General features: G+C 42.0%; 1 long non-coding RNA gene across 2 annotated transcripts; it reads left to right on the forward strand.

The window, feature by feature from the left end:
* Positions 1 to 407: 407 nt before the first annotated feature.
* LOC144219461 (uncharacterized) lies at positions 408 to 5,557 on the forward strand. Of its 2 annotated transcripts, none has more exons than XR_013331424.1 (2): positions 408 to 687; positions 5,262 to 5,557. It is a non-coding gene; the product is annotated as an uncharacterized LOC144219461 (long non-coding RNA). The 2 variants fall into 2 exon arrangements; XR_013331425.1 differs by lacking the exon at positions 408 to 687 and adding an exon at positions 2,858 to 3,010.
* Positions 5,558 to 14,924: the final 9,367 nt, after the last annotated feature.

A 14,924-nucleotide genomic window follows, 5' to 3' on the forward strand; every position in this document is an offset into this window, starting at 1 on the left:
GCTGGGCCCTCGGCCCTCGCCTGCCGGGGCTCAGCCTCGCCGGCGCCTCCCAAGTTCACCCAGCACGGAGTTGGCATACGTGCCTCCCGCCATCCTGCCGCCCTTGGGTGTCTTCCCAGAAGAGAAGGAGACAGTGTCCTCTGACCTGCAGCAGACGCTGAAGCCGCAGAGGGAGCGGTCCCTCCTCCCCGGGCTCCGGCTCGGCCTCCTGGCTCGCGCCTCCCTGGACTTGACCCTGGACTTGACCCTGGGCTTGGCCCTTTGGAGGCTTCTCTGGGCGGCTCGTCCATTGTCCTTTCCTCCCTCCCGCTCTGCCCGTTGTGATGGTGAAACGGGTATCTGTTTCAATTGCCAGGAGATGAGAAAACAGAGAAGAGCAGAACGGAGAAGAGAAGAAAAAGGGGGGAAGAAAACACCCCGCTGGAAGCCGCCCTCCGGCCGCGCACGTTTGCTGGGAAGGTTGCGTGACGGCAGGTTTACTGTGAGGTTTCGGGGACACCGGAAGCTGGGGACTCAGGCAGCAAACTTGTCACTGAGCACTTCTCGCTGCGCCTAAACCATCTTCATGTTTTCTCAGGCCTGCTTCTGGCACTTTCTGAAGAGGGAAAAAACACCGCCTCACTTCTGATAGAACGGAAAGGTCCTGTGTGCCCTACTCACTCCCAACCTTGCACCCTCCCCGATGGGGTGAGTGTGTTTATGGTGCCTAGAGTGGTTTTGTGTAATTGCATTACATTTTGTATGTTTTTAAAATTTGATGAATGGCATTACATCACAGGCATACTTCTCCAAGTTCGGTATTTTGCTCAATATCAAGTTACTCTGTGATTTATCTGTGTTGACGCATCCAGTGCTAGATGACGCATGTGAGCTGTCTATTGTCCCACTGTATGTGCCTCCTTCTGCCTATCCATTCTCCATTCTCTGGCTCCATACATACGTATATATTTTTAAGTTTATTTATTCACTTTTGAGAGCGAGAGAGCATAAGCACAAGCAGGGGAGGGGCAAGAGAGAGGGACAGAGAGAATCCAAAGAACTTCCCATGCTGTCATTCCCAATGTGGGGCTTGAAACCATGAAACATGAGATCATGACCTCAACGGAAACACCTATGAAGTCCTGTCACTTTGACTGAGTGAGTGAAAGAGAGGAAGAAAGTCCAATTTGACGCCTTGCATATGATAGGCACCAACTAGTGCGTGGATGGGTGTTTAATATCAGCCTCCCAAAGAAAAGCAAAATACAAATGCCCTGTTATATTAATGTATATTCCCTTCCAGGCTATGCAATTCCCTATCTCTTCATTACTCTTGTGGATGCTTGCAATTGTTACGTATTCATAATTTGGGGCTAATCTGAAGGATGGTGGTTTGTGGGTGCATTTCCTTGATAACTAAGAAGGTTGGGCTTCTTTTTCTTATATATTGGTTATTTGTCTTTATTGTTTGTGAATTTCTTATTCATATACTTTGTCTTTCTTCTAGATGGTGAGATAAATATTTATCAGGTTACAAATTTACATTTTATTTCTTGCTTGCTAGTGGCTTGTATCATAAATGGATGATGGGTTTTTATTAAGTGTCTTTTATGCAGCTTTAAGATGACCAAAAGTAATTTTTCCTTAAACTGTTAATTTAGTATATTATATGAATAGATTTTCCGATGCTTAACTGGGTTTACATTCCTTAGGTGTAGCTGACTTTGCTTGCATGTTAATTAACTTTTGCATCTATATTTATAAGTAAGAGTAGTTTATGGTAATCTTTTCTTATATTGTTATGTGTGGTTTTGATCAAGTTAGAGGGGCCTTAAAATAAAAGTTGGTAAGGCTGGAACCACATGAGGTGAAGCAGAGACATGAGTCTGACCTTACCTGGGGGGGTTTGAGGCTTAGTGTTTGACATCCTTCCATGCTGACCTACATATGGACCTCAACCTTCCCAGCCCGTGACCTTCCCGAGACTGGGGGCTATTTGTTCTTAAATAGAGACCTCGGGCATGATGGGCCATGCTCTCCCCGCCTGTCCAGTCTGAAGTGGTGACACATCTGCCTTCCTCGCATGCTCTGTGCGATGTCAGCAAACATCTCCATGGGGAAGGAGTGAGGGGCACCACGAGGGTTTGGGGTGTGGGGTGAAGGAATGGAAACTGGAGGAAACTTCCAGTTCTGGAAAGAGGAGCTTGGTGGGTAGGGGTGAGTGTGGTAGGGACTTTTTCTCAGAAAGAGAATGAGCTTTGTGGACACCACCCCCCAAATAAAAGGCAACACACACACACACACACACACACACACAGGCTCACAGGATCTACTTTGGATTTTAGAGGATGTGGATTCTCCCCAAAGCCTAGGTTCAAGATCCTTACAGGAGCGAAAATTTCTTCAAGCGCTAGAATTGCATTACTGATCTGGTTGACCCAATCTGAACAAGACACGAAGAAAGTTGAAAACAATAGAATAGTGCGACAGGGAGCAGCTGGAGTACAACAAAGATGGCGTTTGTGTCATCAGAGCCCCGGAAGAGAAGGAGCCAGAAGGCATGAAAAACTCTCAAAAAAATAATGGCTGAAAACTTGCCACATTTGGAAAACGACACAGACCGACAAATTTAAGAAGCCACGTGACCTGCAAATAAAATAAACCTTAAAAAACACGTAAGACACATCATAATTAAACAGACGAAAACACACAAAGACAAATTCTTGTGCAGAGTCAGACTGACAGGGCCCCTCACCTGTGGGGCAGACACTGCAAATGGGCCGCCCCTTGGAGCAGGGCGCTGGTTAACTAGACAGCCCCACAAGGCCACACACCATTGTGACACGCTTGAGCTGAGAACATGACAGACAATGAGCACAGTTACTTGTTGACGTGATTAAGGAGGGAAGTGACTCTGGCTGCAGAAGGGTGGCCACTGTACCCGGAAGCTTTTCTATGTGGGTTCAACGGCAGTATCCTGGTGGTGATACTCCCTATAATTTCACAAGATGCTACCTTTGGGGGAAACTGGGTAAGGTGCACGTCGTCTCTCTCTGTATTATTTCCTACAACAGCATGTGAATATACATTTATCTAAAACTAAAGTACTTAATTAAAATGATCAATGTTGGGGCGCCTGGGTGGCTAGGTCAGTTGAGCGTTCAACTCTTGATTTTGGCTCAAGTCACCATCTCATGGTTTTGGAGTTCAATCTCGTCATAGGGCTCCGCGCTGACAGGGCAGAGCCTGCTCGGGATTCTCTCTCTCCCTCTCTCACTGCCCCTCCATTCTCAAAATAAATGGATAAATATTTTAAAAAGAATTTGTTAAAAGAATAAAATAAGATAATTAATGTCAGTGGACATTTTCAAACGTGCCAGGTTAAATAGCTTTTACTCTTTTAAAGAGTAAACTTTATTTGTTTTTTTTAAATGTTTATTTATTTCTGACAGAGCGAGAGAGAGAGAGAGCATGAGCAGGGGAGTGTCAGAGAGAGAGGGAGATACAGAATCTGAAGCAGGCTCCAGGTTATGAGCTAGCTGTCAGCAGAGCCTGACATGGGGCTCGAACCCATGAACTGTGAAATCATGACCTGAGCCGAAGTCAGACACTTAACTGACTGAGGCACTCAGGTACACCCAAAGTAAACTTTTTAAAGGTTTTTCTCTATTAAAATCACTTTTGCTGTTTTTTTTCGCTTCCATTCAATATTGTGCAAAAGACAAAGTTTACAGAAACTCAGAGTAAAACAAAATTTTGCAGTTGAGATAAATTTACATCAAAACTTCCCTCTACATCAGCTTAAGACACACATAAAGTCTTTTGTGGTCACTTATATTTTGCACTTGCTTTTCTCATATTGATTTTCCGTGTCTAGCACAAATACCTAATAAATCAATCAGCACTTTAAAAAATCCATATCATTGGAAATTAGGAGTAAAAGAGCAATAGAGAATACTTCCATAGAATATATTTGCGTTTGTTCAGAAATAACCCTACTCAAATTATTTTGGATTCACTGAGAAAATATCTGGGGAAATCAGAGTTTAAAACTACTTAATATCTAACATTGTCATCTATGCATCCTTTGGATCTACACTGTGATTAGGAATTAGGCACAGACCCTAAAACATGATATAATTTGATCAATACACCTAGCAGTGGAGCTAGGGTTCAAAGAGCAGTGTCTTAGGTATCACAGAACCCTGGTGGGTAGGAGGACGGATTGTGTGTTTGGGGATCACACAACTGTTTTACATCTGCTGAGATTTATTGAAGTGCATTTGTGGCGGAAAAAGTAAAGAAAAGTACTTAAAGGTTAATTTGACTATTTTCATTTACTGTACAGCTGGTACACGAAAACTTAAAACCGATTACTGTCTGTTTTAATGATGGCTCTTCAAGCCTGTTCACTACAGCTTTCAAGAATAGTCATAAGGATGTTTTGGTAGCTCTGGGTTATAAACTTGAGTCCAACTATTTGTTTTACACACTTGAAACATCAATCTTTCATTAAATGTTTTTCTTTATTCAAAAAATATGAACCATACCTAATTAGTGCTTAGAACATTATTTTTCCAAAGTGCATTCTACCATTTATATATCACATCTTTAAATTTATATATTGCTGCTCTGAATGTTATCATAAGTGATAGTAAAAGCTATGTGGTTTGTTTTATTTCTTTAACGATTTATCTATCTTTCTCGTTTTTATGTTTATTTAGTTTTGAGAGAGACAGACAGAGCATGAGCAGGGGAGGGGCAGAGAGACAGGGAGACACAGAATCTGAATCTCTGAGCTGTCAGCACAGAGCCCGACGCGGGGCTCAAACTCATGGAGCCCGAGATCATGACCTGAGCCCAAGTTGAACGCTTAACCAACTGAGCCCCCCAGGCTCGCCTCTTCTGCCTTTCTCTTGAGAACTTGGTTGAGAGGAAACACCGCCAGCGCTAGCTGGGAATTCCATCAGCGGCTGGGCTGTGCTGGGATTAGTTATGGGCTGAATCTGCCGTCTGTGTTGGTGTTGCTATTATTACTTACTTGAGATTTTTTGTTTATTTTCGCTCATGGCACTATTACTTGAAAGGCGGAAATGCTGCGGGACTTCTTTTGCACCTCTTCCCACCAGAATAAAACACTGCATTATCTCACTTTAGAATATTGTCATTATCCTTTTTCCAATTAGCTATATGGTAACTACTATAAGAAAACACAGTTAAAGTATTCAAAGTTTGTCTTTTAACTGAATTTTACTTATTCACTTTCTTTCTCCATATTAAAGGTTTTCTGAGGCATAGATGATAGATGTATGCCCCCATCGCTGCGGCCTCCTGATGGCCATGCAAGATCCCGGGGCTGATATCGCACGGGCTAACTCTCCAAGCCTTTGCTTTCTCTTGGACACATCAAGTTCAAATGTTAGAGTTCTTCAGGAACAAGGACTCCCAACTGGAGTTAATTGCTGTCGGACACCATTAGTTCTCTCAGGCAATGTGACAAGACTCTTGAAAATTTGTGGGAAGTCCATTATGATTCACTCTGACTCACTCATAGATTGTAATAAGATCTCTGACTCTATTTGGAGCGTTTGGCTGCTGAGAGCCCTCTATCTTCACCCTTCTCCCTTCCCTACTTGCCTTATTTTTGGCCACAACAACAAAAAGACTCAGATGCTCCTTTCTTTTGTATGAGTGGGCAGTTCAATAGATATAAGCAAATCGAATCCCCAGGCAAGAGCCCTCAATCTGGCCCCACTCCCTCGCCACAGTGAGGCCACACCTGTTCCCTTGCCTGGCTTTCTCAAGCCATTTTTGGACCAGCTTGGGAGTCTGTTCCACCCAGTCTCTTTCATTAAGGTCCCGTTGCATGGGCAACAAAACTATATCCCCCTGGTGTATGTACAGAATCATCTGTCTCAACATCTGAGACACATTTTGTGGCAAGGATGTCTATCCAGCCTTTATGAGGTGACTACAACATACATAAATTGATAATAAGTTACTTAATTTTTTTTTCAAGTTCATTCATTTATTCTGAGAGAGAGGAGTGGGGAGAATCCCAAGTAGGCTCCATGATGTCAACACAGAGCTCAATGCAGGGCTCGAACTCACAAACCATGAGATCACGATCTGAGCAAGATCAAAAGTCAAGTGCTTAACAGCCTGAGCCACCCAGGTGCCCCATAATATTCTTACAAAGATATCACAAAGTCGTATAAATTGCTATGTAAACTTTCAGATGACTATTCTAAATGATCCATTGTTGTTGTCTTCTCATTGTTAAAGAGCTAAGCCTTTGTCTGGTGCATTCATATTTGCATCCCTCCTAGACCAGCGTTCTTTCTGTAACTATTACAGTCCCCATCATTCGTTATTATCCTAACAAGCCTCACTAAAGCAACTGGTGACCAGTCCGTCTCCTGAGTCCCGCACTTGGTGCTGTTATTTTGGTGCCTCACCATCTTCCTTGCTGCTCTTGAATACCCCAGACTACATCTCCTACTGTATCCCTGTTCTACCTCTGCCTAGTAGAAAGTATTGAGCCTATAGGTCACGCTAAGTACCATTTATTACTACCCAAGTCCAACTTCTGGGAACAAGAGGCAAACCCTGAGCATTGTTAGAATTGAAAACTCTGGGGCACCTGGCTGGCTCAGTTGGTAGAGCATGCAGCTCTGGATCTCAGGATTATAAGTTCGAGTCCCATGTTGGATGTAGAGATTACTTAAAAGTAAAATCTTCCAAAAAATGTTTAGAAATACAAATTCTGGGTTTACCTGCAAACTTGCCCTTAACCTCACTTCCATAGAATACCCACAGCTAATTCCTTTTGTAACTATTAACTTAACACTTGGTCTTTATTAATTGAATATAAATTTGCCAAATAAACAGCAGAGTGAATAAATAATGTGCCACTTCCAAATGCCTCTCCATAACACTCCTTTCCAGAGTCAGATGGAGAAATGTGTGTTGCAAATAATCTGATGGAGTCAACAGAGGTTTATTCAGGAGGGAGATTTCCTGACAGTCGACCTGGGTGTTTCCACACAGTGCTCACGAGAGAATTGTGTACTTAATCATTACAAAACAAGGATAAACTCCAAGGAAAATGGTCACAGTTACAATTTCAACAGTATCTTCATGGTGGCGTATCTCTGAGCACAAAATCCTAGCCTGCATGCCAGTTTCCCAGATGAATCCAACATGTGTGGGTCCCAGAAATGTTAGCCTATCTCACTGGTTATCATAAGAAAAAAAACAAAAAACAAAAAACAGAAAAGCTTCATTTTTTAAATGTATTGCTTCATTTCAAAATATAAAATAGGGAAATTAAGTAACCACTGTGTAATTCTAAAATGTCAAGTATACCCTGGACATAATATATTAGGTTTCTCTTGGTAACTGTAATTTTGAAAAGTGTACTGAATATCTTAAAAGTAAATGTCACAGCACAGTAGATAAATTTCAGAACCATTGCTCTTTCTAATTTAAATGGAAGGAGAAAGGCCCAGAATTGACCTCTGCTTCCTATGAATGGTTTTCTTAATGACCTACTTAAAGATATTGCTAAAAACCGGCCAATGTACTTTATTGTAGAGGAAGGCAGGCAAATCCCCAGGAAGACATTATAAAATATGTGGCACATTCAAGGAAGCTAATGGAAAATGACCACTGGCTAAGTCCTTGAGCTCTGGCTGAAGAGGCATAACATAGATCCTCATTTAAATCAGAAATGCTATTGTTAGGGCCAGACTTATTTATCCCAGGATGTAAGTTAATATTTACAAATCTATTAATTTTGATGTCCCATGGCACAACTAGTGCGCTTGGAAAATGTGATTGCTGTATAAATGTTTAACTAATAACCATGACCTTGAATTGAGCAAAATACGCCTTTGCTGCCCATTCAGGAGCAGGTATTGGTTCCATCCTTGGGGTGACCTCAAGACTCTTCACTCCATTTCAGAAGGAAAAGGCTCACATGTGTTCAGCAGCAGATTGTCCTGAATCAGGAGCTCAGTGTTGCCTGTAACTGTCTAGGAATTTTCTAGAGTTACCATAACAAAGTACAACAGACTGGGGAGTTTTAACCACAACAATGTGTTCTCCTATGGTTCTGAAGGCCAGATATTGGCACTGGCAGGGCGGTTGTTTCTGAGGGCTCCCTCCTTGACTTGTAGATGGCTGTCTTCTCTCTGACCTGCCACCTTGGCCTTCCTGTGTGAGCATCTGAGCATCTGTGTTTAAATTTCCTTTCCCTCCCTCCCTCCCTCCCTCCTTCCTTCCTTCCTCCCTTCTTTCCGGCTCCACACCCAAATACAGACCCCGATACGGGGCTTCAACTTATGACCCTGAAATGAAGACCTCAGCTGATATTCAACAGTCAGACGCTTAACAGACTGAGCCACTCAGGTATCCCTTCTCCCCCTTTCTATAAGGACCTCAATGACATTGGGCTAGGTTCCATCCTAATGGCCTCATCTTAAACTGATTATCCCTGAAAAGTCCTTCTCTCTAAATAAAGTCACATTCATAAGTACTGGCATAAAGACTTCAACACGTGAATTTGGGGATGATACAGTTCAGCTTATACCAGTGTCCACACGATAAACACAAGCGTCCATTCTCTGAGGAGGGGTGGGCATGACTACCTGTACCAAGGTAAATGGTGGTTTCCCACCCTCAGCCACTTCTGGGGTAAGACCGGAAGGTGACCCTATTTGGTGGACTTCCTAGCTCACAGCGATCCCCACTTCCTTCTAAATGGCTTTCTTTGGGAAGGATTTATTTCCAGTGCTTTCCCTGTAAATAGCCCTATGCTGCAGTCCCAGCTCACTGAGTAAGGGCTGAACATCTCTTTCAAACTAGTCGGATTCTGTCTAGGATTGTGGCTTTTTAACTGAGAACAAAATCAGGCTGGTTGTTGTTGGAACCAAATCATATTAAAGTCTGTGTTTTACCCTAAAAGTTTCCTAGGATCCTTAGAATTGCTTTTTTATAACCTCTCCCATATCCTGATGATTCAACTTTCTTTGTATTCCATAATTATGACAGATCCTTTTTAATATATTTTTTGTTGTTTTCTCAGCTGATCAGACTTAACTTCTATTATTTCCATCAAAACATCATCTGTCTACATAGCATCCAATTTTTTAGTCACATGGGATTTTTAAAGAAAAATCTCTTCTCATTTCCCAGAACAATTAAGAAAGTAACCCAGGTAAATTCTGCCACAACAATATTTTCTCCTTTTTGACTCTCCTTGTTGCATGGGTGTTAAGCATTACTTTAGGACTTTGCTAGGTGAGTAATAGAGGATAGAGACCCAATGGGATGATGATATATTCTAAGGCAAAGACTAGGCCAAAAGCTCATAATGCAGCTACCAAAGATGGTAAGAGAGGAAAACACAGGACTTTCAGGATGGAATGAGCTAGTGAGTTGCATAGGAAGATTTCTGTTTTTTGTATTTACTGAATGTGCATGGAATTTTATTTTCCTAGTCAGACTTTCCAAGTGATACATATCCCATGACTTGGGATAGGATAGACATTGCATGCATGTAAAAGAATCTGATAACTAAGCATTAGCATGGATTTGGTATCATGGAGGTAGAGCTTGTAAAGGGATTCCATGCTGGACGGATGCGATGCCTTCCAAACACATTTTGGTAGTCCAGAAAACCAAGTTAGTCCAGAAAACCAAGAATGGTATAACTTTCGTGGAGTTTCCTGAAGAGGGGTGCAGCAGGGGAATATATTATCACATATATCATTGACCTTCAGTGGTTTTGCACATATAACCCGAAAAGAAATTTAAAATCTACTCATAATGCCTCAGGTAGACATCAAAAATACCTTATACATTTCAATGGTATGCTTACCATAAATAGAAGTCTTTAAAAATAAAATGGGGGGTGCCTGTGTGGCTCTGTCAGTTAAGCGTCTGACTTGAACTCAGGTCATGATCTCACGGTCTGTGAGTTCAAACTCCGAGTCAGGCTCTGTGCTGATAGCTCAGAGCCTGGAGCCTGCTTAGAATTCTGTATCTCCCTCTCTCTCTTCCCCTCTCCTGCTCATGCTCTGTCTCTTAAAATTAAATAAACATTAAAAAAAATAAAATGGAAGATCAGACTTCTAAGTATCCAAAAGAATACAAATACCACATTGATTTAATATTCATTTTAATAATATATGTAAGTAGTCTTTAGCATTTTGATGAATGACAGTTTGATTTTCTTCCTTGGTCAAATCCATTATACTTTTCCTCAGTTTTTATGAAAATAAAATGTGTTTTATAATTGAAATCTCTTAGAGATCATCCTACCAAACTTATCTAAGACAAAAGCATGTATGCAAATTCAAATGTTTATCTTTACATTGTCTGTATTGTAAGGGTCTAAGAAGTAAACTATTATGAATGAACTTACTGCACAATTGTTAAAAATGCCAAAATATGTTTTATGCTTTTACAAATTTTAAGAAACAAAAAGTAAAATTTTTATTAGAAATGCATCTCTTAACGAGATAATTACCAATCTTTTTTATGCATTTAATGGAGAGAAACATTTTTGCACTGCCCTATGTAATCAGAATGATAGTTTCATAGTGTTTTATTTTGCATGAGTTGACAGTAGAACACAGTAAACAAGTTTAGGATGAATTGAGCATTGCCTCTAGCTGAAAAGAATATTTTGTAATATAACTTCATACAATATATTTTCATTCCTAAGACAATAACACATACCAAATCTAAAAAAGTAAAAATTACATAAAGTTTTGCCCATAAATTTAACCAAAGGAATCTTTATGATTTTCAAATATTTTTTTAAGTTCATTTAATGATTATTAGAAGGAGAGAGTGTGAGAGAGAGAGAGAGAACACAAGCGGGAGAAAGGCAGAGAGAGAGAATTTACTGAGCACAGGGTCAAGAAGGGAAGATTAAGATTAAGGGAACCCTCAAATTAAATAGGGGAAAATATTGAGAGCTAGTGGGTTATTATAGGTGCTGCTAGGCTGGTGATTTCTCTACCAGTGAAGGGCAGCATTGGGCAAGTTATCTGAGGATTCTAGGAACAGATCCAAAGCAGGCTCCAGGCTCTGAGCTTTCAGCACAGAGCCCGACACGGGGCTCAAACCCACAGACTGTGAAATCATGATCTGAGCCGAAGTCAGATACTTAACCAACTGAGTCCCCCAGGCACATCCTAGTTCAAGGGATCTTTAAAAATGTGACATTCCTAGGGGCGCCAGGGTGGCTCAGTCAATTGAGTGACCAGCCTCAGCTCAGGTCATGACCTAGTGGTGGCTTATGAGTTTGAGCCCCTCATCAAGCTCAGCACAGAGCCCGCTTCGGATCTTCTGTCTCCCTTTCTCTTTTCCCCTTCCCTGCTTGTGTTCTTTCTCTCAAAAACAAATCATAAAACAAACAAACCAAACAACGCAAAATACCAAACCCACAAAAAACCAAACTGATATTCCTAGAAAAATTTCCAGCACACTTTTTGCTTTGCTCTCATGAGAGTCTCCTTTAAGACCTGTGTTTCTTCAGCCATAGTTTGGAGATGCAGATAATGAACCATGAAGCCACAGCTGCCACTGTCTCCACCACCTCCTGCCCTTAATCTGCAACCAGACCATCCCAGTGAGCAGCACATTAGCCAGGGCACACCATGGTTCGCTGTCTTATTTTCCTTGTAAAGGAAATTCAAAACCTGTGCGACTGCTGTATTGAGATGCTGTGACGGAAGATACTGAAAACTTGGGTTTTTCCACCTGGCCTGGGGGGGCGGGCAGGGAGGCTGGATGGGGGGCACCAAACCTTGAGATTTGGGATGGGGCACAAAAATGCTTTTCTTTTGTAAAGCAGGTAAATTGCTACTGAAGGTTCTGGCCTTTGTTGTCCCAAATCAGTTCCGTGAATGAGTGCGTAAGAAAGACAATATTTTGAAAGCCCGCTCTGAAATGGTGCATGCCCTCACGGTGCTGAGAAATTGCTTCCTACCCTCCATGAAGCATCTGAGACTTTCAGGATAATGCCCTGAACAAACACACGAATGTTGGAGAACATTTACCTTGCTGTCTGCCTTTTTCCCATTGGTCCTTAGGCCATGTTGACAACATCCCATCAACAGTTAGTAATCCGAATCAGTGTGCAAAAGGAGTGAATGAATGGGTTCAGGTAGGGCTCCTACAAGGACCGATGGAAGTCTACACAGTCTGGAGCTCTTACCACCTGAGACCCCGTGAGATAACACTGCAAATCTAAGTTGTCTCAGAAAGCAGGGTCCCGCTGGAACCCCAGGAAATATGGCTGCTGCCATCGAGCTTGACACGATCTGAACTCAGATCTGATTGTGAACTCATGTCGCAGTTGGGAGAGTTATGAACATACTCAGAGTTAATTGACTGCAGACCAGTTTTATACGTGAAGTCAATTTTTTAAATGCGGAGAGAGAAACATTAATTTAGAAAACACCCCAATCTTGGCATGGCTGGCTGGCTTAGTCGGTGGAGTGTGCTACTCTTGAACTCGGGGTTGTAAGCTCGAGCCTCTTACTGGGTGTAGAGACTATTTAAAAAATAACCTTAAGAAAGAAACCCCAGTCTTTATTGTCTCTTTCTTTGGGAATTCTTTGACACTTGTGCTGTTTCTAACTTGGAACTTTAGGTGTATTTTTTGAAAACAAATTCCATGCTCTGCTAAGGGCAAGTTTTGAAGGAACACACAGATGTCACTGTATTCAGAATACCAAGAATATTTATATCAAGTTTCTTTTTTTGCTCAAAATTTTAAAAATGTAGGCCAAAGCTTTCCGCCACAATTTTTCTACAAGACTCGATATTAAATGGCAGCTAGATCATGTTGAATTCAATCGATGGCTAGTCAGCTTGAAAATCCTAAACTTTGAATACTGTGAAATGGGAATGATATTCTTCTAGAGAAATCTCATCTTTCACAGGTGCATGCAAATATATACTATTTCACGACAGTAGGAGGGAAAAGGTGTATGTTTAATCTGTACAGTTTAGTTAGGGACTGCTCAGGACAGGAATTTTATTTTGGGATAGCTACAAAGTTACTACTCCATTTAGTTCATAAAGTAATGTAAATATTATTCGATGGGAAAGGAGGGAAAGGAGATGTCTTTTCAATTTTTATACATTTCTGCCTTCTGAAAAGTTCTTTATTACAAGACGCCACTCTCTTACATGATGCATCCTGGTAATGTGTCTTTTGAGTGTTCCTCTTTTTTAAGGTCACAGTTTGGAATCAAGGTCATAGAAGTGAGCACGCTGAATGGTTCTCGTTTTCCTGAATGGGCCCTCCTGTCCCCTCTCCTTAATTCCCTCTCTTCCAATGATCACGACTCAGTCATCAGGCCTCAGTTGGGGTAACACCTCCTTGGAGAAGTGTTCCCTCGACCCTCGGGGGGAGAAACCTGCTCTTCAAAGTCACCCCGTCCTTCTCCTAACTCAGCCTGGTGTTCTAGCATCCTGCCCGTGGCCCCTACCTGCCACCAGACTGCCACCAGGTGCTGGTAAAGCTGGCGTTGCACCTGTTCCGCTCACTCCTGTACCCAGCAGCAAGGCAAAGCCACGGACCAAGCAGGCTCCCCATCAATATTTGCTTAATAAACAACCCCCACCTCGTTATATCACTCTCTCATTTCCCTAGCATGCAACTGTTGCTTACCAGGTGTCCCTGACTTTAACTGCATACACAAATGCTGATGATAGCCTGTCACTCCTGGGAAGACAGAGTGGGCATACTTCCATCTATTCCCCTCACAAAGGACAATGAAAAGCCCTGGATTATTATATATAAAATAAACATTAAGAAGAGTCTGGATGGTGAGGAGCAAATAAGCAGACATTTCACAGAAGAGAATATCTGGGTGACAAGTAGGCACATGAATAGAAACTCAACATCATTAGCCGTTAAGTAAATGCAAATCAAAACCCACGGTGATATCACTATGTAGGTATCAGAAAAAGAAGCACACGTCCAAGCTATTGGAAGCACTGAGTACAGAGGAGTGCATCACTCTTACATTTAGTCACTCATGCATTGCTGGTGGGAATGCAGAACAGCACAGCCACTTTGGAAAATGGCCTGGCAGTTTTCATTAAACAAAAAACACACATGACATCACCATATGACCCAGCAATGCACTCTGGAGCACTTATCCCAGAAAAACCAAAACACGGTCACCCCAAAATCTGTACTAAATTTTAATGGCAGATTCATTCATAATAGACAAGAATTGGTAACAACTCAAAGGCCCTTCACCAGGTGAATGGAGAGCATACCTATACCACAGAACACTACTTGGTATAGAAAGAGTGACGTACTGGGGCACCTGACTACCTCAGCTGGTTAAGCATCTGACTCTTGATTTCAGCTCCGGTCATGATCTCACGGTTTTGTAAGTTCAAGCCCCACATTGGCCTTTGCACTGGCAGCATGGAGCCTGCTTGGGATTCTCTGTCTTCCTCTCTCTCTGCTCCTTCCTCACTTATCCTCTCTCTCTCTCTCTCTCAAAATAAATAAATAAACTTTAAAAACTGACTGAATTATTGATACCCTCAATAACTCATGTGGGTGAATCCCAGCTGAGTAGGAAAGAAATCCCCAAAGGTTATCTACTGTATGATTCCATCCGTAACATTCTTGAATTGGTGACATTATAAAGGACAGGTTAGTGCCTGGCGAGGAGGGAGGGGGCAAGGGAGGGAAGTGAGGGGTGCGCACGTCCGGCACGAGGGACTGTTGCCCTTGGAAAGGGTCCACATCAGCAGTGGCAGTTTGGTCAGGTGTTATCTTGGGGTTCCCTGATGAAAGGTACATGGGATCTCTCTGCATGGGTTTTTACAACTATGTGTGACATTGCAATGATCTCAAGATAAAATAATTTAATTTTAAAAAGCGATGGCTAATTTAT

Source organism: Crocuta crocuta, unplaced genomic scaffold (assembly GCF_008692635.1).
Source record: "Crocuta crocuta isolate KB4526 unplaced genomic scaffold, BGI_CrCroc_1.0 scaffold89, whole genome shotgun sequence".
NCBI lineage: Eukaryota > Metazoa > Chordata > Mammalia > Carnivora > Hyaenidae > Crocuta > Crocuta crocuta.